We start from the raw sequence: 25,112 nt of genomic DNA, 5'->3' as shown, positions 1-25,112 counted from the left end.
CTATACACATTTAAAATAGATATGAAATACAACGCTCACTCCAAGACACTGTTTCTACTGCATCATGGTCCAAAGCAGCCAGTGTTTAGAAACAACCTAAGCTGGCCAAGAATTGTGATTATGTCCATTACCACCCAACTGTCATGGAACATTTCTGAAAGCAGGGTCAATTTGTATGTGTCAAAATAGAGCATCTCAATTTTATGTTATTAAGAGGAGAAAAGCAAACTGTTAGGGAGAACATATTGGAAACTGGCATTTAAAGGCTGATTAGTTACAAATACCTCTGGAAGAATTCTGTAGACAGAAGGAACGGGAGTGTTTTCTGGGAGACCTGAGTACACGGTGTATTAGAGTGCAAAAAGAAAATTCCCTATAGATCTTTCATTATAGTGAAGTTTCAACAACAGATACAATTAATTTTTCAGAAATAAGAATACCTGGCCTGCTTAAATGAAAAATGGCTCAGGTATAGATATTTGAAACACATTTGTGGATGCAGCAAAAGAGACAGGCTTGAGAGACAGTCTGTAAAAGAAAGACAAGTTCAATTTCAATCCAAAGTCATGAAATAAGTCAAGTGAGGAGAAATTGTAGTGGGAGAGGCTCAAGGGAAAGTAAGAAAAGGAAGAAAGAGAAACCATGAATTCAAAGAGAAAATGAACTCCTGAGTTTTTCCTTCCCTGAATTATATTGACTGACATCATAATAAATTTAAAATTCTTCTGCAGGATATAGTGGATCAAGAGCTAAAGCGACTAAGCTGAGGGGATAGCAATCCAAACTCACCAAAGGAGAAAAGATAAACAATGAATCTAAATCCCTGGAAATACTGCAAAAATATCATACAAAATGAATTTATTATTATTTAACAAAACGTGTAGACTAGATTATCCTTCTATAGAAGCCATTTTGGTTAGAAATAGTGTTACACAATTGTTTAATAAGACCATAAGTGGCTCAACAAAAGATAAAGGATATTGTGTGTTAAAGGAAAAAGCTATTTTCTGTATCTTAGCAGAGGCTTTATATTTTAAATGTTTTAATATTAAGACAAGACAACAGAAGCAACAAGGACCTCCAACTGCAGAGCCCCTCTCTCTTTTCCCCATGCCTCCTCCTTAATCCCACACCACCCAAGAGTAAAGCCAACTCAATCCACTCTTCATGGAGCCCACAACTCACATGTCCCTTTTGAGAAGGTCTGTTGGCAAAGGGAAAAGTGTAGGCAACTGAAAACTCCAGTAAACACAAAGCAATATCCATGGATTGTTGTGTAATTTCCAACCAAGAGCATCCTCTCATTCGTACCTTCCTTGATGTTAATAATTACAAAGTTTCCAACCAACACACAGTCTCTCTGTGTGGTGCTACATGCTAAATGGCAGACACAGGAAAGTATCCTTTGGGTAGACACAAACTGATCAGGTCTTGCCTAGTTACCAAAAACCACCCCCTGGAGACTGAACCATCAAAACCGTGAAGGCTGAGGTAGAGATCTTACACCAAAATGAGTAAACACCAGAGAAATACAAAGACTAATGTTTTCCATGTTTCTCATTCTACAAAAACATAGTACAGAGAAAACTCATTTGGTAACTAATGGAACTTCTTACAAATATGCTGCTCTCCTGCTGTGAAATCACTTAACTCATTTTTCGAGAGGGGATAATATACACTGAAGAGGCTTACCCTTTTGTTAATGTGTTTTTCTTTTATTGCTCTCAGAAAAGAATATAAATGGGCCCCTTTCATGGTGGGTATGCTTATATTATAGCTTTTGAAATTGAACAGAGTCTCTCCCATATCAACACCCTTTCCTTGAGACTACACAAGTAATTTTGTTGGTCAACGTCTTGGCATCAGTATGTTCTCCTAAGTCTCCATAGCCTTTTGAGAATGACAGAAAACAACAGTTAAATCTGTGCTGCTTCCTAGCCCTCTGCTTATATGGAAACATGCCTCATGATAGTGTGTTCCAATTGTGTGTTTTCCTCATGATGATAGAGAGAGATGAGCAATTTCATAAAACTATGATTTTTTTCCTACATTATGATATTGAAATATTTCATTAAAATGTGCTCAGTAATGTTGCCTCATATCTTGCTCAAGAATATAAATATTAATAAATACACTTTAAGATAGATTTACACTTTTTTTTCTCATTAATTGGTCTCACATAGGGGAGGATTACGTTCATATTAACAGAACTGAGCTAAAAAGAATGGTCCAGCATTTTTCTGTATATCCATTTCTGTTCCAATATCCAACATGAGTAGTGAAATAAAATTATCTTTTATAAGGTAAGTGATTATGGAACCTAATTTCTTTTCTGTTTAATTACATAGATCATAAAGAAGAGAATGTTAGGAAAATAGAATTGTTTCACTATTCATTAGTTTCTAGATATGCCAAACCTCATAGGGAGACTAAGGGTCAGGAAGACATGTAGCCGATTTTAGACCTTATTGAAGCTGAAAAAAGAAGAGAGAGAGAGGGAAAAAAAAGAAACACTAGTAGAAATACAAATACATATCCATTGCATACGGGGTAGAATTTATTTTTACTGAGAAATTTAACCAATATGCCTAGATAAACAATTATAAAATAAGTCAGATGCTTTTGAATTAAAAATGACACTCTACATCAAAATAAAAAGCTTTTGTACAGCAAAGGAAACCATCAAGAAAACAAAAAGATAACTTACCGAAGGGGAAAAGATATTTGCAAATGATAGATCTGATAAGGGATTAATATCCAAAATACATGAAGAACGTATACAACTCAACACCAAAAAACAAACAATGCGATTAACATGGGCAGAGAACCTAAACAGACATTTTCCCAAAGAAGATATCCAGATGGCCAACAGACACATGAAAGAACGCTCAACATCACTCATCATCAGGGAGATGAAAATCAGAACTACAATGAGCTAACACCTCATACCTGTCAGAATGGCTGACATGAAGAAGATAGGAAACGATCATTCAGGAGGATGTAAAGAGAAAGAAACACCCATGCACTGTTGGTGGGAATGCAAACTGGTGTAGTCACTGTGGACGACAGTATGGAGGTGTCTCCGAAAGTTAAAAACAGACATATCCTATGATCCAATAATTTCCCTCTTGGATATTTACTCAGGGAAAATGAAAACACCAGCTCAGAAAAATATATGCAGTCTTATGTTTGTTGCAGCATAATTTAGAATAGCTAAGACATGGAAATAACCAAGTGTCCATCGATAGATGAATGGAACAGGAAACTGTGGTGTCTATATAATGAAATACGACACGGCCATGAAAGGGATGACATCTTGCCATTTGAGACAACATGGATGGATCAAGAGGATATTATACTAAGTGAAATAAGTCAGATTGAGACAGACAAGCACCATATGATTTCACTCATAAATGGAATATAAAGAATGAATCAGTAAACAAACAAACAAAAAAAAAACCAGAATGAGAACTATAAATATGGAGAACAAAGTGATGGTTGCCAGAGGGGAGGGAGTTGGCAGGTGGGCAAAACGGGTGATGGGGAGAGGGAGATACAGGCTTCCAGTTATGGGAGGAGGAAGTCATAGGACTACAAAACACAGCATAAGGAACACAGTCAGATATTATAGTAGCTATAACGGGACAGATGGTAGCTATACTGTGGGGAGCATAATACAATGTATAAACTTGTGAAATCACTAAGTTGTATACCTGAAACTAAAGTAGCATTCAGTTTAATTTTTTTTTATTTTAAAATTAAGAAATCAATTAACTAAAAAAAGAAAGAAAATCACGTTGTATAAGAGATTCCTGATAATCATCCACTTTGTGCCCCATTTTTACCCTTCAAAGATTTTAAACTATTGAAACAAACTTCTGAATCCATGTCACTTAAATAGTCTTTGATGCATAATTATAACTAGATTTCACAACCAAACTCAATATACTAATCATATAATCAGGCATACTGTCAATAGTATGCTATATTCTAATTGTTTCTATTTTTTTGGGAGAATGCTAATACAATAAAAGATCTGATGGGGAAAATTAATCACATGTTTAGGATGGAAACCAAATTTGGTACTGAATAATATTTCTCTCTCTTTGTACAGATTCTGTTGCTTTAACAGTTTACTTTATATAGTTTTAGGCTAGAGACAACCAGTCATTCCATGTAATTCTTGTCCACATAAAATATAGTATAAATCATTTCACTGATGCTGTGTAGTTCCCTGTCTCCCAGAGGACATGTAACAGTGTCTGGAGAATTTGTTTTTGTTTGTTTTTTCAACTGAGGGAGGAAGTGGGGGTGATGGTGTTACGGACTCTAGTGGGTCAAGGGTGTTGCTCATTACCCTACAGTGCATAGGACAGCTCCCACAACAGACAATGGTCCAGCCTAAGGTAAAGAAAACCTACTTCAGATTTATGGTCATGTGGCTCAAAAACCTGGAACACAGGGCACCATCTTTTGATCGCTGCACAAAGTAATTTGTTTCAAAAATCAATTCATTATTTGACAGCTCATGGAAGGGCTATGTTGGACTCAATGAGGTACACTGGAGGTCCACCAGATGCTTAAAGTTAGTCTTGCTCCCTCCTTATGGGTCCCAAGTGCCTTCCCTTGAACCAGTCTGTAGGCACACACTTGGTGTGTCAGTCTGATTAACTCCTCTAATGGAGTACCAAGGACTGGGGGGTGGGAGGAGCTTATAAGCTTATAAATTGAGTTCTCACAATTCTGGAGGCTGGAAGTCCCAGATCAAGGTGCCAGTAGATTCAGAGTCTGGGGCAGTGTCTCTTCCAGTTCACAGACAGCCATATTCTTGCTGTGTCCTCACATGAAGGAGGCCATAAGGGAGCTACTTGAGGTCTCTTTCATAAGGGCATCAATCCTACTCATAAGGCTCTTCCCTCATGACCTAATGAGGTCCCCTCTGGGGAGGACCCACACCCCACTGCCTAATAGCATCCAACTGGGGGTCAAGATTTGAACACCTGAATTGGGGGTGTGGGCCACACATTCAGTCTATCATACCTGGCAAGTTGGTTTACATGAAGCAGATGTTCTCCAGATGTCTTAAGGATGTGTACAGAAACTAAGTGAACTTCAATAAATACATGTCAGATTGAAAAAGAATCATTTCCTGGCTTTTCACAAAATCCAATCAATTATTTTTATGTGAAGAAATGTTAGACCTTTATTACTGTTCGGGACAAGGGAACCTCTTGGAAATATGGAATCATCATATGAGTGTTCCTTTGAATAGGAAATGCATACATGTAGTATATAGAATAGGATACATATAATACATATATTTACATATATTTACCTGATGTAAATATGTAGATATGTATATTTATAAATATATAGATACGTGTAAATATATGTAAATACTTACATATATTTGTAAATATATGTAAATACTTACATATATTTACTTTATGTAAATATGTATATTTTCTTCATGTAAATATGTATATTTACTTTATGTAAATACGTATAGTTGTAAATATGTAAATATATGTGAATATTTACTTTATGTAAGTATGTAAATATGTATGTTTACATGTTTGTTTTATGTAAATATATGTATGTTATACACATTTAATACATATGTGACATATATACATATATATGTATATGCACATATTGCATATACATTAACTATGTAACATAACAACATGTATAGTGTGTATATATAATGGTATATATTTAATATATAATTCATGAAATGTATTTAATATGTAAACATATTTATTTAAAAATATATGTGATGGTGCCTTGTTGGCTTAGGCAGTGGAAAATGCAACTCGATCTCAGGGTTATGAGTTTGAACCCCATGCTGGATGTGGATATTACTTAAAAAATAAAATCTTGGGGCACTTAGGTGGCTCAGTTGGTTAAGTGACTGCCTTCGGCTCAGGTCATGATCCCGGATCCTGCCTCAGGCTCCCAGCTCCATGGGGAGTCTGCTTCTCCCTCTCACCTTCTCCCCTCTCATGTTCTCTCTCACTCTCTCTTTCTCAAATAAGTAAATAAATCTTTAAAAAAAATAAAATAAAATCTTAAATATATATATATATATATATACTTATACATATCTATACGTCTTTCTACCATTTGCTGGGGTCTTGTGTTAATGCCCCTTAGTGATAGCTTTCAATGCAGAGACTTTGTATTTTCTCAGATTTATTACTACATAATGTACATATTCATACACCAGACTACCATTCTGTGATGAACTGGAAATACAAGACAAGTTACCAAAAAACCTATTTATCCACGATGGATAGTTGAATATGACATATTCTTGAGAAATAAGGTCATTTTGACATGCTCCCATTTCTAGAGTATGAATACCTCGATAACATTTTAGTTTGTTCTTCTTTCTGCTTTTCGCTGGGCAATTGGTAAAAGTGTTGTCTAAATTCTACCAAGCCAGTTTACAAACATTATTTGCATGGGTGCCCTTGATGTGCACATGTCCCTTCCACTGAATTGAAATCCATGGCTTTTCAAGCACACTCAAGACTGCAGATTTGCAAAGTTGGTTTGCATGAAGAGTAAGGCAACTAAGCTTTGAAAGGAGTCCAAGCAGAGTCAAATATTCAAAATTATCAACATAAAAGCCTCATTTGCATTCCTAGAAAAATATATTACTGTGACTATCCTGGGAAATTTTAATTCTGGCGTAAAATATACCATCATTCTTTTATGTTATGCCTGGATTTGAAACATCAATTCACTGTGGCAGGGCTGATCAGCAGCTCTATAATCACAGGGCTGTTATTTATTGAGTAATTATTACATACAAAAAAGCTAGCCAGGTTCTTTACAGGCATTGTCTCACTTCTTTGTCATAGTAGCTCTGCAAAGTAGCTATCATTATTATCATATGATAGATTTAAATCAGATATACTCACAAACAGCTGGCAATAACTGTCATTCATCTCTAAGGTCAATGATCTCATGTCACATTATGCAGATATAAAGGAGACTATTCTGATTGGGAAAATTTAAATATCTGAATTTCCAATGAAACACTAGCTTTGGTAATTTCCTATTTAAAACACTTGTGAGGGGGTGCTTGGGTGGCTCAGTTGGTTAACAGTGCGGGTCATGATCCTGGATTCCCCAGACAGAGTCCCACATTGGGCTTCCTGCTCATTGTGTGTGGGGGGGTTCTTCTTCTCCCTCAGACCTCTCTCTTCTCATGCTCTCATTCTCTGTCATTCTCTCTCCTTCTCAAATAAATAAATAAAATCTTTAAAAATACAAAAAAAAAAAACACTCATGAATGTATTTCTAAAATGGCTTTTAATCATGTACTTTAAAAGATCAAACACTCTTGAATAAACCAAAATAACCAAGCTCCCATTTCCCAGGAAACACTCAAATACTGATTGAAAAGTGTAAAGAAATCTGTGAAAAACCAAGAGTATGACTCAGTGTTTCCCAGAGAAATGTTAATGAAAATATCTTCTCATCCATAACTCTAACATAAATCCTAATTAAAATCCAAGTTGCATTTGCTGTCTTGTTAAATGATGATTAAGTGTCTGAAATTTCTTTGAAGTTCGGGTTGTTAGGAACAAGATTGCCTATTTAATGCCTGGAAAATAAAGCAGGAATTCTCTGAATTCTGAACTGTTCTTAAGAGAATATAGCTCTAATAAAATATTTTGCATTATCTCTATAAACTGGTATCACCTACCTTCTCATTTGTGTTAAAATTAGAATAAATGAGACATCTACATCTTGTAGTAACAGGCTAGGTAATTCAAGCCAGCCCCCTTACTGAGAACAAGTTAAAATTTGCATGATTAAATAAAATGTCTTAAAAAAAACTTCAAGGCTAAAATCATACTTAGAGATTACAGTACCAAAACCAATGAGAAAGTGAAGATTCAGGTAGGTAGACCATCAGGTAGGGTACCCAACATACAAGGGAGCTTCTGCCCAGGACAGTTTCCAACATGGAGGGAACTGCTGTGGCTTGCCCAGCACCATGGTGTAAGGAGGCAAATGTCAAACCCCAGTGTCTGCCAAAGGTGTACAATTTGACAGATTGTCCCTAATATTTCCCTCCCTCCATGGGTTTCACTCTCAGGTGAGGCACCAAACAAAAGGAAATTCAGACTTGCAAGACCATGCAGCCCACCTCCACAACATCTAAACAATTCAGAGAACACCAGGTCTTGGTCAATGAAATAATACAAAATTCTAATGTCCTTAGGCATCTGCCCTAGAGAAGGAAGCCATTAACCCCAGCATCAATTTATTACTATAAGTAGTTTCTTTTCAACTACAATGACCAGTTCATAAAGATGACCAAATGCATAAAGGAAGAAATAAGAAGCCACTGGTAAGACCAAGCAGAAGTAACAGTCATGAGAAAGAGACCTTGCAAAGATTGAGATAGTGTCATGATGGGACATAGATGATAATCCAACCATTTTGGAAGAATGTACAAAGAACTACAAAAAAAGACATTGAAAATTTCTGCAGAGAGTAAGAAACTGTTAAAACGGGGGCAGAAAAGAGACATCATAAAAGACCAAATAGAAACTTTAGATCAGAGGATCACAGGAATGAAAAAAAAAAAAAAAAAAAGAACAGATGAGTCAAGTTAAAGGACAGAAAAAGCTGAAGGGAAAAGGAGAGCACATGAGCACAGGTGAGAAGAAACTGCACAGATTGTGTCATGGAAAGGTGTCAAAAGAGAATATAAAAACAGAGTCAGAAATAGGGAAAGCCAGATAAGAATTTTTTAAATGTACATCATCTCAATGCTTGGGACATGAAGCTACTGGACAATAAGATGAACAAACAAGGAAGAGAAACAGAACCATGGGCATTCAAGATAATGGAAATATAAAAGCTAGCACTTAGGGCCATGGCGAAAAATATATGCAAGAAAAGACAAAATTGAGAACCTCCAAAATCCGGAAATTATAAGGAGGGTCCAAAAATAATTCCCAAAGTGTGAAGAAACTCTGTAACAAAATAACAAATTGGGTGCACAGGCTTAACCACTCATTAGATACAGAAGAAAGGAGACTTCACGGAATAGAACGTAGGTCCGGGGGAAAACTATTCAGAAGGAAGCTTGAAAATGAAATGAGGTGAAAATACAAACAAAAAGTGTGAACAGGGGGTCACAAGGATCAAGTCTAAGTTACACGCAAGTTGACCGCCAATAGGAAAGAAGGCAGAAAATACAACAACAGTGTTGGAAGAGGTCATGATGAAGCTTTCTCAGAACTGAAGAAAGACAGCCTTGCAAAAGTCAAAGGTGATTAAGTTATTCCAATCAGATAAATGAAAAGAATGCACTACCTCACTGCATCAGAGTTAGCACTGCAAAAACTCTAAGGCAAACAATCTTGAAAAGCATCACGGGAATGAGATCTAGGGAATGCATTATTTTCAAAGAAGGAACTCTTAAAAAGACAGCTAAATTCTTGTTGGAAGAGAAAGATTTCTCTCTAATGGCTGGAAAGAAATAACAGAAAATTAAAATTCAGCAAGAATATTCTTCAAGAGGAAGGGACTGTAAAGACACTTTCATCAAGCTATCTGAGGGTTTCAAAAGCTCACATCCTCTGAAAACATATTTTAGATCATCATTTCGGGTTTGTTTTTTTTTTTTAAGAGAATGTTCACACATAAAGGTAGAGGCACAGGAGTAATGAGGAACAAGTTAATGAACTGGCTGAAGGGAAATCAAAATTAATGTAGACTAAATCAAATAAACAGTTTCCTATGAGATTCCTAAACACACACACACACACACACACACACACACACACACACACACGGTCAAATGGCAGTAACAGCAGGTAAGTTAGAGGGATGAAAATGGAGGTATAATATACTAATTAGGTAGTATTTCCAGAGAAATGTAAATTGTATTAATTAAAATTAGTATTATATTAAGGGCCCCTGTTGTAACTTCTGGCATTCTCTATTAAAAGATTACAGTCAAAATGTTTTAACTTCTAATATGGTGGGGGTGGAGGAAAGCAACAAGATGATTTTAAAATCAGCATTTTACAGGAAAGCAAGAAAGGAAGAACAGAGAGGAAAATACAGAAAAAGTGGGTTAATAAAAGCACAAATTTAGGATAGAAGATTTAAACCCAAATATACCAAATGGAAAGGTAAATAAAAGTGGATCTATAGTTACAAAAGCAAAGAGCATCAGACCCTGACATGTAAAACATACAATTTAAACCATGAGTCAGCAGAAAGGACAGAAGTAAAAACACGGAAATGGTGCATGACTGAATTACTAAAAATGTAGCAATATTAATATCAAGCTAGATAGACACTCAGGCATGAAACACCACCAGAAATAAAGGATCCCATCATAATAAGAATTTCAATTTGTCACAATGTATCAAAATCCTAGAAATTATCCCCTAAATTGATAAGCACATAAAACATGCAAAATGGAAGTATACAAACATATAAACAAAGAGGAGAAAACTCTATAACCATCATGGGAGAATTTAAGAGACTTACTTAAATGACAGAAGATGCAAACTGCCTCTGATGAAATTCAGAAGTCAAAGAAAAACTCATGATGGAAATCACATATTTCCTATGAACAGTAAAAGTATCACCCACTTTCTGGAATGCAGCTAATGCATCCCTTGAGCAAAATTTACAGGAACATATTAACATCTTAACAAAATGAGGGTATTAGAACATTAATAAAATAGGCTTCTATTTCAAGAAGATAATAAGAAAAACAACAGTAAAATTAATGAGAAGGAAGTAATAAAGATAAGAACAGTAATTAATGAGGGGCACCTGGGTGGCTTAGTCGTGTAAGCCAGTGACTCTCAGTTTTGGCTCAGGGCATGATCTCCAGGCTGTGGGATGGAGGCCTGCATCAGGCTCTGTGCTCAACACAGAATCAGCTTGAAACTGTCTCGTTCCCTTTGCCCCTTCCCCTACTCATGCTCTCTCTCTCTGTCTAAAATAAATTTAAAAATAAATAAAAAATAAATAAGAATCTTTAAAAAAAAAATAAAAGAACAGTAACTAATGAAAATTAAGTCAACTTAGAGTAAAGAAGAAAACCAAAAGTTGGTTCCTTGAAAAGTGTAATCAAAGATATAAACTCAGGAGTTTTATGGATAAAGTAAAAAAAAAAAAAAAGATATTTGGGCTTTCAAAATAGAACCCCACCATACACTTGCAGCATTAAAAAGATAAGAGATGTTCTGATACAGAACATCTATAAGAAATGGAAAGAGTTCTAGAAAGATAGAGCATAACAAACTCAAAAATAAAGAGGAAACCAGAGTGAGGACGCCTTGGTGGCTCAGTGGTTAAGCGTCTGCCTTCAGCTCAGGTCATGATCCCAGGATCTGGGGATCGAGTCCCACACCGGACTTCCTGCTCAGCAGGAAGCCTACTTCTCTCTCTACCTCTCCTATTGCTTGTGTTCCCTCTCTCACTGTGTTTCTCTCTGTCAAATAAATAAATAAAATCTTTAAAAAAAAAAGAAAGAAAAAGAAAACCAGAATGATTCCATAACCATTTAAGACACTAAACTAGGTGTCAGAATTTATGCCACAAAGAAAACCCAAAGCAAAAAATGGCGGCGCTTATCTTCTGGAAAACATTAGGAAGAGATATTCTCAAACTTGAACTCTTCATGTATGTGTAAGAAAAGGACATGTTCTTCCATATATTATATGATAGTATACCATGCCCACGAAACCGGCAAGAAAATAAGACAGCAAACCACCCATGAACAATGTTCAGCAACATCTGAAAAGTCCAAGAATATACCACCACCAAGTTGGGTTTGCTCAAACCACAAACTTGTATCCATATTAGAAGATACAAAGAGATATTGTTTAAATGTTGGCAACATTGTCTTTACAGCCAGAAGCAAAAAAAAAAAAAAAAAAAAAAAAAGAAAGAAAGAAAGAAAGAAAGAAATACTCAAATCTTTGTGTCTTTTTGGCAGTTACTGTGCCAAGGTGAGGAAAACAAACATGTATAAAGATGGAAAAGAAAGTATCAAAATTGTTTTTACTCATAGATAGTAGAGTGTATGTGGAAAATCTCAGGTAACATAATTTAATAAATCTGGTGGCTACTAAATTGATACTAAACAAAAAGTGCATTTTATATTCCAGCAATAACGAGCAATAGAGATCACCAGGTTTGCCAAAACCCAAAGGGGGATACATCATGAGTTCTGGTTCCCAGCTGTGATATGATGGATTTACTCTTCCCAACCTGATGCATGAGTAATTGGCTAATAACGTCCCAAGCCCCTAATAATTCACTGCTAATTATACCAGCTACAGCTGTTTCTGTGTGGAAAAAAAAAATTAAAAAAGAGAAACATTACAACAGTTCTGAATACTATCCCTACAAATCAGTGACACAGAATGTGTACAAGACATTGATTTGAAATATTAGAAAATATTACTGAGGAAAAAAAACACCTAAATAAGTTATAGGTATTTGACATTTTTGTCAAGGGATTTATTAAGTACTGAAAGATGACCAGTAAGCATGACTGGTCCACAAGATTAAATTCTTAATTAAAAATCAGATGTTTGTTGGGCGCCTGGGTGGCTCAGTGGGTTGAGCCGCTGCCTTCGGCTCAGGTCATGATCCCAGGGTCCTGGGATCGAGTCCCGCGTCGGGCTTGCTGCTCGGCGGGAAGCCTGCTTCCCTTCCTCTCTCTCTGCCTGCCTCTCTGCCTACTTGTGATCTCTCTCTGTCAAATAAATAAATAAAATCTTTAAAAAAAAAAAAAAAAAAAATCAGATGTTTGTTGTCCCAAGGGGAGACTCTAAGGTGTACATGAAAATGCAAAGTTTGAAAAACAGCTAAGATACTCTTAAAAAAGAACAAGAAAAAATAATTATACTATATATTGTAAATTATTATAAAATATAATGTGTGACAAAATATATTGGCATCCACATACACAAAGGAACCAGTAGAATTGTAGCAATATAGTATACTTTTTTTTTTTTCAGTAAATGATCTTGTGATGTTGAATTGTATATACGGAAAAATAAATTGTACCCATTATCCACACAACATAAAAATGTCGAGTCCATGTGAATTTTAATATAAAAACTTAAAAAGACAAGTATTTTGAAGATATTCAAGAAAGATATGCTCTTATCTCTGAGGAGGAAAAGAAAACAACTTTCTCTCTCTCTCTCTCTTTTCTTTCTTTCTCTTTCTCTCTTTTCTTTCTCTCTTTTTCTTTCTTCCTTTCTCTCTCTTTCTTTGTCTCTCTCCCTTTCTTAATTTCTTTCTTTTTCTTTCTCTCTATCTTTCTTTCTCTCTTTCTTTCTTTGTCTTTCTCCCTTTCTCTCTCTTTCTTTCTTTTTCTTTCTCTCTCTTTTTTCTTTCTCTTTTCTTTCTTTTTCTTTCTTCCTTTCCCTCTTTTTCTTTCTTTCTTTCTCTTTCTTTGTCTCTCTCCCTTTCTTAATTTCTTTCTCTCTTTTTCATTTTCTTTCTTTCGCTTTCTCTTTCTCTCTCCTTTTCTTTCTTTGTCTCTCTCCCTTTCTCTCTCTCTCTTTCTTTCTCTTTTTCTTTTTTTCTCTTTCTCTTTCTCTCTCTCTTTCTTTGTTCTTTCTTTCTTTCTCTCTCTCTCTTTTTTTCTCTCTCCCTTTCTTTCTCTCTCTTTCTTTCTTCCAAAAGACATCTTAAAGCTCCGAAAACTATTTTAAAATCAATAAACTAACTTTAGGAACAGTAGCTCATGAAAAGACACCCTTAAACACAGGGAAAGGCTCGCCAGAGGATAGAAGATTTTTCTGCAGCATGTTTAACTGTGGAAGCCCTCTAATCAAAATAAATCAATTAGAAAAAGATGAATGATTTAATACAAAAACTGATGACAGAAAGCCAGCTCATCAAACAGAAAATACAAAGAGCCAAGACATAAACAGACATGCATCCACCTCAGGAAATAACCATGATAAACGCGGCGAGTTTCCGTGTACACACACTAGACAGGAAAATAAAATTGAAATTCTCATGCCACCAAATATTGGTGCAAACTCAAACCTGCAGGTATAAGCAGTGACTTCTGTTATCGGAAAAATGGCTCAGTCTTAATTTAATGTAGATTTAAAGCAGCAATTCCAGAATAGGCATGTGCCTCAGAAGACCCATGCTCTTGAGAAACGAGGGTGCATTTCCAAGAATGGTTGCAACGTGGAAGTTTGTAACAGTCAGGGCTGGAAATAACACACAAGTCTATTAATGATAAAATAGGGAAATGCACAGTAATTTAGTCACACCGTGGAAGATGCAGGAATGGAAATGAGTGGAAAAGATCTACATCTAGAAACATAGACGGACTGGAAATGCCACATGCCTGAAAACAACACGTCAGAAGAAACTGTAGAGCTCCATGCATTTAAAGCCCCCAAATGTGTAAAATTTAAATGTGATTCGGCGATGCCTATACGACTGTGGGGAAAACATAAGGAAAAAGCAGGGAAGTGATTTGCATAAAAGTCAGAATACTGGTTATCACCTGGGTGGGGAAGAAAAGCTCAGAAAAGAACAGGTGCTTCTGTGAGGTTGGAAACATCCTATTTCTGGACATGATGGCGGGAATAGGAATATCTGTGTATGTTTTCACCTTGCACTGAGTATCGATGCCGTATGACCTTTAATTTCTGCATGTTATATGTCAAACACAGGTGTTTTCTTGTCCCATCAGCGTCAACCTAATTGCAGCACGAATGTTGACCAATTTGCCTTCTAGATCTATTGTACTCCTTGCCATGGTCCCTTTATCTGAAGCTTCCAAGGGAATCCCCTACAACGACACACATTCCTACAAAATCAGCAGTTGAGAGCCCCGAACCCACTCATTCCCAGATGTTAAGGTGCCATGGAGGTGTCCATGGATGCAAGCCATGTCTCTACTCTCGTCCATAGCATGGTCTGAGGCTTGCGTGCAAGTTGCTTGTTTCTGATGGCACATCTACACCCACAGTAACGTACCAGAACTCTCTACAGGTTTCCTGCAGTTGCTACTGTATCCTTACCAATGTATCCAGCCACATGAAATATTCAGAGTTATCGCTACACAGATGGTGTTATACAAATTTTAATTATTCAAGACATTTTGGGGAGAAAAAAAGGGCTCCATTCAACGGAAAGCAGATTAGCCAGATTTTAATACCGAGCAGGTACCAGCAATCAGCTACCGATGATGGAGTGACCGGCAAAATTATGTTGACGATGCATGAAATCATCAAGGACCACTTCATTCAATAGATTTTTAAAAGGTGGGGATGCAAAATGAGCGTTGTGACAATCAGCAGGGTGGAAATCGGAGTCCTCGATGAGTGCCGGCCCTTAGGATAGCCAATTTTGGACGCTGTGTGTGCGACCCGTGGGCTCCGCAAAGCATTTTGACTTTCTCTTTTCAATGTGCCTTCACGGTGATTTCAATCAAGCTTTCATTTATTGATAGCCGTACCTTGTTTTTGAACTAAAAGTGCGTTAGACAACGGGGCCACCGTCTTTACTCAACGGAACCTTGGCTGGGTTCGAATATAATTCCCTCTTTCAGGATTAAAAGTTGCCTCAGAGCAAGATCTTGAAAAATAAATTACTATGGGCTCCGAAGGGATCTGAATGAGCGAAGACACAAAAGGTTCATGCAACCTTCTTTATTGTAATTGGTGCATTGCTGACACAGTGGGTGATTTGTATATAATCATGCTCATTTGAGTATATAATTTATATATATTAATAACATATTAATATATAATAATAAAACAATATAATTATATTATGATTATGATAATTATATAATTATAAGTAATATGTAATTATTTGTATTAAATATATATTACCTTTTCTTTTTGATAAATTTGGGTTTAAATCTTCTATTATATATACTCTATTTTATATACATGTATTATAATAATATATAAATTATATATAATTTGTATATTATATATCTTATATATAATTGTATATATATTTTATATACATATAAAATATTATATATGTATGTTTGATACATATAATTTTACATGTATTTATATGTAATTTTACATGTATAAAATATACATTTTAAATAATTATTATAGACATTAAATGTATATAATATAAAATATATAAATATATATTTATATATCAATATAAATATTTTATTTATATATAAATAAAATATATAATATATTGATATAATATAACATTGACATTAATTAATTATAATATAATAATATAATAGTGACATTAATATATTAATACATATAAATTATAATATATATTATATACTACATATACTATATAATATATAATAATACACCTGTTAGATTATTCAGCATACCCATGTAAGAGTCAGCACTCACACACCTTCCATATTTTTACTAGAACTTATTAAACCATTTGTCAACTAATCTCATCGTTCGTTCTGTATGTGAATGCATGTATAAACTGGGGCAGGGGGGCGGGAGTCCATCTAGACAATGGAGTATCATTCAGCACCCAAAAGAAATGAGCCATCAAGCCTTGAAAGACACAGAGGAATCCCAAATGCAATGTGGTAAGTGAAAGAGGCCAATGTGAAAAGACTTCCTACCTTTTGTATGACTGCACGTGTACGTGTGGGATGGGTCCAGCTCTACCACAGTCTGCAAAGGGGAAAACTATGGAGAGAGTGAGACAATCCATCGTTGCAAGAGATAAGGGGGAGAGAGACATGGGTGTGCAGATCACAGGGGATCTCTAGGGCAGGGAAACCATGTATGATATAATGATGGACCCATGTCATGACACACTGGTTGAAATTCATAGACCATCAACACCAAGAGGGAACGCTGAAGTCAGTGATAGGTTCTGGGTGATGATGTCACGTCAATGGAGGTTCATCCTTGGTAAGAAATGAGCTACTCTGAGGATGGTGTTGATGAGGGAGGCTGTGTGTGTCTGAAGGTGGAGGGCATATAAGAAATTGCTCTGTCTTCCTCTCAATTTTTTATAAAACTAACATTGCTTTACCTAAAAAAAGTAAATTCTCAGAAAAGACACAAAGAACTGAAAACCAGGTTTTGGAGGATAATGGCAACCTGAAGAAAACACAAGTAAATCTCATATAATCCCTGAAAATACATTGATTATTATGAGCTTTAAAAAAAAAAAATGGCACATTGGGGCACCTGGGTGGCTCAGTCAGTTGAGTGTCTGCCTTCAGGTCAGGTTATGATTCCAGGATGCTGGGATCCAGTCCCACATTGGGCTCCCTGCTCAGTGGGGAACCTGCTTCTCCCTCTGCTTTTGTATGCTCTCTGTCTCTGACAAATAAATAGTCTTTAGAAAAACTAAAAATTTAAAAATAAGAATTTAAAAATGCACACCTATTACATAAACAAGGTTGCTAGGAAAAAAGACCCTGGAAAAGCTCTCATATGTTTTTAAACATAAAAAATAAAATTTTATCTTTTTTTTTTTTAAAGATATTCATTTATTTATTTGACAGATCACAAGTAGGCAGAGAGGCTGGCGGCGGGGCGGGGGGACGCAGGGTTCCTGCTGAGCAGAGAGCCCAATGTGGGGCTCGATCCCAGGACCCTGAAACCATGACCTGAGCCGAAGGCAGAGGCTTTAACCCACTGAGCCACCCAGGCACCCCAAAAATAAAATTTTATCTTATCACTGTACAAGATTTTTAAAATTCCAAAAAAAATACTAGCTGGAATTAAAAATTAAACAGAAAATTAATTTCCTAAAAGGTGATAAAAAAAAAAACAAAGTAGGTAAAAAGTTTGCAAGAAAGTTTAAAAAAATGAACAGTTAAAACATATGACTTCTAGAATTTGGGAGCGTTTTCAAAGATAAGAGTATAAAGACCAGTTGGGAGGAAAATGCCAAGAAAAAAAGAAATAATAAATTGGAATATTTCCCAATACCATAGGAAATAAATCTTGAAAGGGAGAACTGTGTGTCATAAAAATAAGACTCATACCTACACACACTACGCTGAAATTTCTGAATACCAGAAGGTCAAGCCAACGATCTTAAGTGTTTCAGAAAAGAAAAAAACTGCACGGAAATTAAATGAACAATAAGACAAGTAAAATTAGAATTCTATATAAAAGCAAGAAAAGGCAATGGACATATTCATTCTGACTTTTGTGCATTTGCTATTTTTTTTAAAGATTTTATTTATTTATTTAACAAACAGAGATCACAAGTAGGCAGAGAGGCAGGCAGAGAGAGAAGGGGGGAAGCAGGCTCCCCGCCAAGCAGAGAGCCCAACTCGGGGCTCCATCCCAGGACTCTGGGATCATGACCTGAGCCGAAGGCAGAGGCTTTAACCCACTGAACCACCCAGGCACCCCAAGTTAGCTATTTTAAACATTTAGCTCAATTCAACACATTTTGAGGAAGGCCTTTCAGTTTCCAAGGAATGGTTTAGCCCCTGGGGGTAAGACAGCATGCAAACCAATCACGTTGGGTCAAACAGACAATAAATATATCAACAAGCAAATACATAGCACATGAGAGGAGTAGGGTGAGGGAGGGAGGGTTGGGGGAGCCTTTCTCCAAGAAGGCACCTGCTATCAGGTGAGGTGGAGAAAGGATCACCTCTGGACAGTTAATGCAGCCCCAAAAGTATAGGGCTGGCCAAACACACCCATGGCTGAACACCAGGGTTGACCAGTGCCCTTAGCCTCCTGCCTTTGCACAGTCCTTTTCTCCCTGAGAGATTGCCACCTGATTCAGGGTGACATGGAGTCTAGGGTGGAAAGTTAGAAGAAAATAGTCCTGTGCTTATTTGCTTGTTTTGCAAGGGAACGGAATCAGAGGAGATGAGATTTGTCTTGGAGACTGCCTCCTTGTTTGCTTCTCTCATGGCTTCCTCAAACATGGTGGAACCACCCATCTCCCTTGTCTTGGGTCAGACGAGTCATGGGCAAGTGGAAACCTTCCTCCCTACCTCTGATTTCCTCCTCCGCCCTCGAAGGCAAGGCAGACCTGCCTCCCCACGGTGCCTGCAGCTGATGGCCGTACTTGGAGCTTCCACAAGCTGGTGTGTCCTCTCACGGGCAAGATGGAAATTGTTGAGATGAAGTTTTGGAATTCCCAGGTGCAAAAACCCATGAGGAAATAAGGCCTCCCCTCGGGATGCAGTATTCCAAGGAAGACGTGACGATTATCTCCCCCTCCACGCTCATAACAGTAAACGAGCTTGAATGATGCCAGCCTGTGATTAAAACCCGGGAGAAGACACGTAGCATCCGCTGTGGCTGATAATGCCAATGAGTTGTAATTGAAAGGGATGATGAAGACATGTGTGATGTGCAGACCGCCTCCTCTCTGTTTGCTTCATTTTACCTGCGCTTTAATATCCGGAGAGTGGCACGATCTGATACCATTTAATGAATGAGGGAAGAGGCAGGAGAGAGAAATTTAATACATGCCAACCAGTAGGATTATCTGGAAAGGGAGGGTCTATCTCCCTAGAGATGGGGTTTTGTGTGTAAACAATGCTGATGCCCACCTTTGCTCCTGGGACCTCCCAAAGCTATTAACAGCCTAACACTTCCGAAATGCCCACTCTTGGCCAAGCCCTCCTATAAATCTCATAACATGTACAACCTAATTATCTTCATCACCGGACCTTATGAAATGCAGAGAAGCAAACAAACCGAGGTTTTAGAGAGGCAGAAAGATGAGGTAATATGTCTATGTGCTAAGATCACAGACAGAGTTAGAGGGGCCCATCCTGGGACTCATATCCAGGAGTTCATTCCTGTCTACAGAGTTCAGATTCTGGGCTCCTTGCTCGTCTTCAAAGTTGCCATCTGGTAGCAGCTTGATGGGCACCAGCGAGCATCCCCTATATTCTAACGTAAGGTCTCTAAGCTTCAACAGGAATGACATTATGGAACAGATGACACTACTGTTGGGGGCTCTTCTGTCAACCGAGGGATATGTATCTGCATCCTTGGTCTCTACTCTGTTGATGCCATCCCCAACCTCATGTTGGGGGATGACAACCAAACATATTTCCAAACAGATCCAAAGGTGCCCTTGGAAGCAAACTTGTCCCCAACTGACAATTATTTCATAATTGTCTCATAAATGAGTAAGACAACGCTTTGACTTAGAGCATGTTGACATTGTTGGCCTTTGGAATCAGACCGTCCTCTGGGGGGGGCTGTCGTGTGCATTGAAGTGGCTTAGCAGTATACCCGTCCTGCACCCAAGATGTTGTAGCATTCCCTGCCCTCATAGTGACCAACAGAAATGCCTCCTGTCCTGTGGGAACATGGTCACCCATGGGAGAGAGCCAAGGATCTCAATCAAGGGACTGCTTCACCCATGCGAGACCTGCTACAACACTTGGGGCCCACTCTGCCATCGATGGCCCACCAGGCTCATTCAGGTTTTGTCAGACAGAGAAAAGAACATGGTAGAGGTTGAAGATACTAGAGGACTTCTGAAGAAAGGATGCTGTGAACCATGATGGCGTGAAGCCAACAATGAACCTCCTAGAAAGAATCATTCTTTGGTCATTTGGAAAGAGTCCTTGCTTAAGAGCACCACCACTAGGATCAGGTGGGTGTTAAGAGACTAGATCTATCTGAAGATAGCCATGGGTGAGAACATTCAACAGAAAAGAGTTAACTCCAGCAAACCGGAGTTGGTGGGACTCACCACAGGACCCTGGAAATTATAGATGCCTCCAAAGTGAAATTTAGCCGTAGACACCCGTCACTCCCAGAAAGCAGTGGTGTCAGACTTTAACGCCGCCAGCCCCATGAAGGTTTTGTGGTTTCCTCAAATTCCCTCCCTCCTCTTGGTAAGGGATGAAGCCAACATCACACTCCTTTCTTACTGAATAGTCGTCTTGACTGTGGTCAGCCCACAGATTGACAAAGCCTTACACTGGAGGAGACATTGCCATAGACCAAACTGGATTGTTAGGATCTCAGAGTGGCTAGAACTGCTATGCCTCATGCCTCGCATTTCAGCCAAAGGTGAGGGAGAAGTCTACAGAGCTCACTGAAAATGCAAACCACAGAAAGAATCATTTCACGTCCCATGTATGTGATGCTGAATGATGTTGGTCTGCACCTTACTGGAACCTGTGTGTGTGGGTCTCTACCTCCAGGACACTGGGCCATTACGGGACTTCTAATATTTTACACCAGACACTCAACGAGAGTTGAGGTGGGACTAAGATGATGCATGAGGTCCCCAGAATCGCATTCTGTTTTTAACTCTCTTTTTAACATAAATAAAGACTACACGTCCTCAGCCAAAACCAAATTGGTGGATGCATTCTGTGTTTTGCCATGGAGAACCTTGTCACCAGGCCTACCCACTGGAGTTTGCAGTTATCCATAAGGATGGGTTCATGTTGGCCCTTCTCAGATATGCTTAGAAGATCCATAGGGATAAGGAGGGTGTCAGCTAGTGGGGAGAGTCTCTGAACTCCTGGTCACGCCCAGTAGAATGAGATGACCCCAGTGGGACTTGTAGATGATTCTCATTTTTTGGAACATGGAAATCACAATGAAGAAGCTTCACATGGCTGTATGGCAGACAGATGACACATTCACTGTATTGTGGGTTAAAAATACTCGTCACTGTCTTAATACCGATGATGTTCGAAGATGTATGTTCTGTCACCAATGAGAAGTGAGTACATCAATAATGCCAGAAATTATATGTTCTTGGACATTGGTCTTCCTCAATATTTTGATATTTCATAATACTTTTGATAATCCTGTTTGATACTATTTCTGCTTCTATAAGCTTTGTAATGGCTCCTCCAATGAATGACTATATACGTTTAATAATCCCTCTCAATTTAGCCCTTTTTAAAAAGATTTTGTTTATTTACTTATTTGAGAGTTAGCGAAAGAGAGAGAGTATGAGCAGAGGAAGTCGTAGAGGGAGAGGGAGAAACAGGCTCCCCAGTGAGCAAGGAGTCCAACTTGGGACTCAACCCCAGGACTCTGGAATCATGACCTGAGCCAAAGCCAGATGCTTCATGGACTGAGCCACCCAGGGACCCCAATTTGCCCATATTTTTACAAGACTTTCCACCCTCACCTAGCAAACTGAAGGAACTCTGTTGGTTAAGTAAATGAATCCTATTTAATAGAAAATAATGTCCCATGAAGGCCTTGGTATCTTCTTCCCTTAGGGAGCCTTATGTACCACCATAGTGCTTCCGGAAGCACTATGCAGAAGGCATATCCCATGCTATCGAAAGCTTCACCCGAAGCAGGGGAGGGCAAAGGAATGCAAAGATGAGTCAGGAAGAAACTGGGGAGGTAGAAGATACCAAAACTCCAGCTCAACTTCCGTCAGAGCCTGCTGGTTGCGTCTGACTTAGTCTTCACCAATATTGCAAAAGCAAACGCAAGATGTCGTGCGAAGGCTAATGCATTTTGCAAAGTGCAAAGCAAGTTCTGTAGTGAAGAGCTGAAGTTCTGACCTCATCCAGGCAGGATGTCGACCAACACCCGCCAAAGCTGGCCAGACTTGGAACTCGTTGCATCCTGGCCTTTACCTGATGATGAGATACAGCCCTGGGAACAGCCGGAAAAGGAACCAGTGCCAAAGCCAGAGCAGAGACACACATTGTAGCAGACAGGGCAGTAGACGTCTGTGGAGCTCTATCCAAAATGCCAAGGAGGCTCAATGTCAAAGAAGCCATTTTTTAAGTAATTCCATGCTTTATTGAACAGATCTACATATCGCCATTACTGAGATGTACACTGAAAATGGATGTAGACTTTGAAAGGTGATACCTGCCATACTCTTCCACATTTAGTATGTAGTAAACTAGGGAGAGGAAGGCAGTATACAACTTTGGGTTTGAACTGCAGGGCAAAACTTTGGGGAGGTCCTTGGTTTCTTACTACAAGCTCCTTGTTTCCAATAATCTCTTCCTACAAACATCTCCTTGACGAGGGACTATACAAATAGTTTACAAAAGCCACTGCATTGCACAACATGCCCATTAGGTGAGACAAATGGCCAGGATGGCAGGGATGTCTACAGCAGGGATGGTTGGGCTGGAGGTCAGAGAACGGACTACATGGAGGTTGTAGGTCAACCATAGGGCTTGTAGTAAAGGAGAAGGCTGAGAAGTCAGGACGCAGAGGTTAGTACATTCACTGAATGTCCTTCCTTTCCAATCAAGTTCCTACAATGTTTTCTTCTAACAGGGTCAAAAAGGTCATTTTTGAGGACCACCATGAACCCTGGGTGTTGGACCATTGTGAGCACTGGGTGTTATATGCAGGAAATGAATCATAATATTGTAGCTCTGAAACTAAGAGAAAAGATTTTAATAAAAATAAATTTAAAAAAGCTTAACTGTACTGGGGCTGGGATCAGGAAGGTCTAAAATATTAGGGGGTCTCTGGAAGGAAATTAACACATCATGTTTTTTGACCAGCAAGAGCCTCTCTTATTCCCTGACACTGGATATCAATGTCCATGCCATTCCTCTTTGGAGACCTTAAATCCTAGCTCATCTTTCAAGAGGAAGTCAGTGGACACCTGCCATATACACAGATCCACACCTGCCAAAATCCATCTGTAAGACTGGGTTTCCGTGAAAGAGCCCTCGCTCTTGTATTCAGACTTCTTAGAAGCCTGGAGTGCATGTTTCTTCCTCACGTCACCTGGACAGATACCCAAACACAGAGTGTCACAAGCAAAGACCATCACAGCACCCACGTGATACCAGACATACCTCTGGGAAGGGTCCAAAGTCAGACCCAATTTTGTCATTCTAGACAATGTCTCCATTGCTATAAAGAAAAGATCAAAACCCGATCAGGGAAGCTCATCAGATGTCTAAAGGTGATCTAGAATGGCAGTAAAATATGTACTGTGTTTCTGTAAAAGCCGCAAAGGAAATACTGTGTGATAGATAGTGTGGTTATGATCAGTATACTTTGTTGCTTCTGCATAAATCACGTGGGACTTGAAATTCTTTTTCTTTTAGTGCCTATTTCTTTCTGGGGAAGCGGGGGAGAGAACTGGTTGCACAGAGTCAGATTCTGTGAAACCATGAAGAGATGCATTATAATAAATATATACATTATATAGAATACATTATATATGATATATGGTATATAATATATAATATGTAATATATAATAACACATATATAAACATTATATGCAATATCAAATGTTATACCTATAAATTATATATATATATATATGCATCTATAACAAAGCTTGGGAAAGTTTTACATATTTATTATATTTTAATGTTTATATATTATATATATAACTTGGATATATATATACATATATGTACATATATAGAATATATGGTCATACATCTGTATATGTGCATGTATATTCAGTATATATAGAATGTATAAAAAGATAACACATATTTACATATATAAGATATGCACATATATACTTGTAAGTTCATACTGTATAATATATAGTATTAATTATGTATTATTCTATTATTATTGTATACACTATAGTATTATTATTATTGTATAGTATTGCATAGTAGTATTATTGTACAGTATTATTGTATAGCATTATTGTATAGTATTGTTATTAGTGTATAGCATTATTATTATTATGTAGTATTATTATTGTGTAGTATTATTGTATATTATTATTATTGTATAGTATTGTTGTATAGTATTATTATTGTACAGTATTGTTATTGTATAGTATTAATGTATACTACTATTGTTATTGTATAGTATTGTTGTATAGTATTATTACTGTATAGCATTATTGTATAGTGCTGTTATTATTGTATAGTATTATTGTATAGTACTCTTATTATTATATAGTATTGTTGTATAGTATTGTTATTATTGTATAGTATTGTTATTGTATAGTTTTTTGTACAGTACTATTATTATTGTATAACATTGTTGTATATTATTATTATTGTATAGTATTTTTGTACAGTACTGTTGTTATTGTATAGCATTGTTGTATAGTATTATTATAGAATTATTGTACAGTACTGTTGTTATTGTAGAGCATTGTTGTATAGTATTGTTACTGTATAGCATTGTTGTACAGTGCTGTTGTTATTGTAGAGCATTGTTGTATAGTATT

At 37.4% G+C, this 25,112-nt stretch overlaps 1 protein-coding gene across 2 annotated transcripts in view; it reads right to left on the bottom strand.

Annotated features, from left to right (window-relative positions):
* The window catches only part of LOC111157162 (neuroligin 4, X-linked), a 247,004-nt gene that overhangs the window by 90,858 nt on the left and 131,034 nt on the right, over positions 1-25,112 (bottom strand). The window lies entirely within an intron of this gene.

The sequence above is a fragment of the Enhydra lutris genome, unplaced genomic scaffold (assembly GCF_002288905.1).
Source record: "Enhydra lutris kenyoni isolate GAN:26980312 unplaced genomic scaffold, ASM228890v2 scaffoldscaffold52, whole genome shotgun sequence".
In the NCBI taxonomy this organism is placed as follows: domain Eukaryota; kingdom Metazoa; phylum Chordata; class Mammalia; order Carnivora; family Mustelidae; genus Enhydra; species Enhydra lutris.
This window is presented reverse-complemented; position numbering and strand designations above follow the sequence as displayed.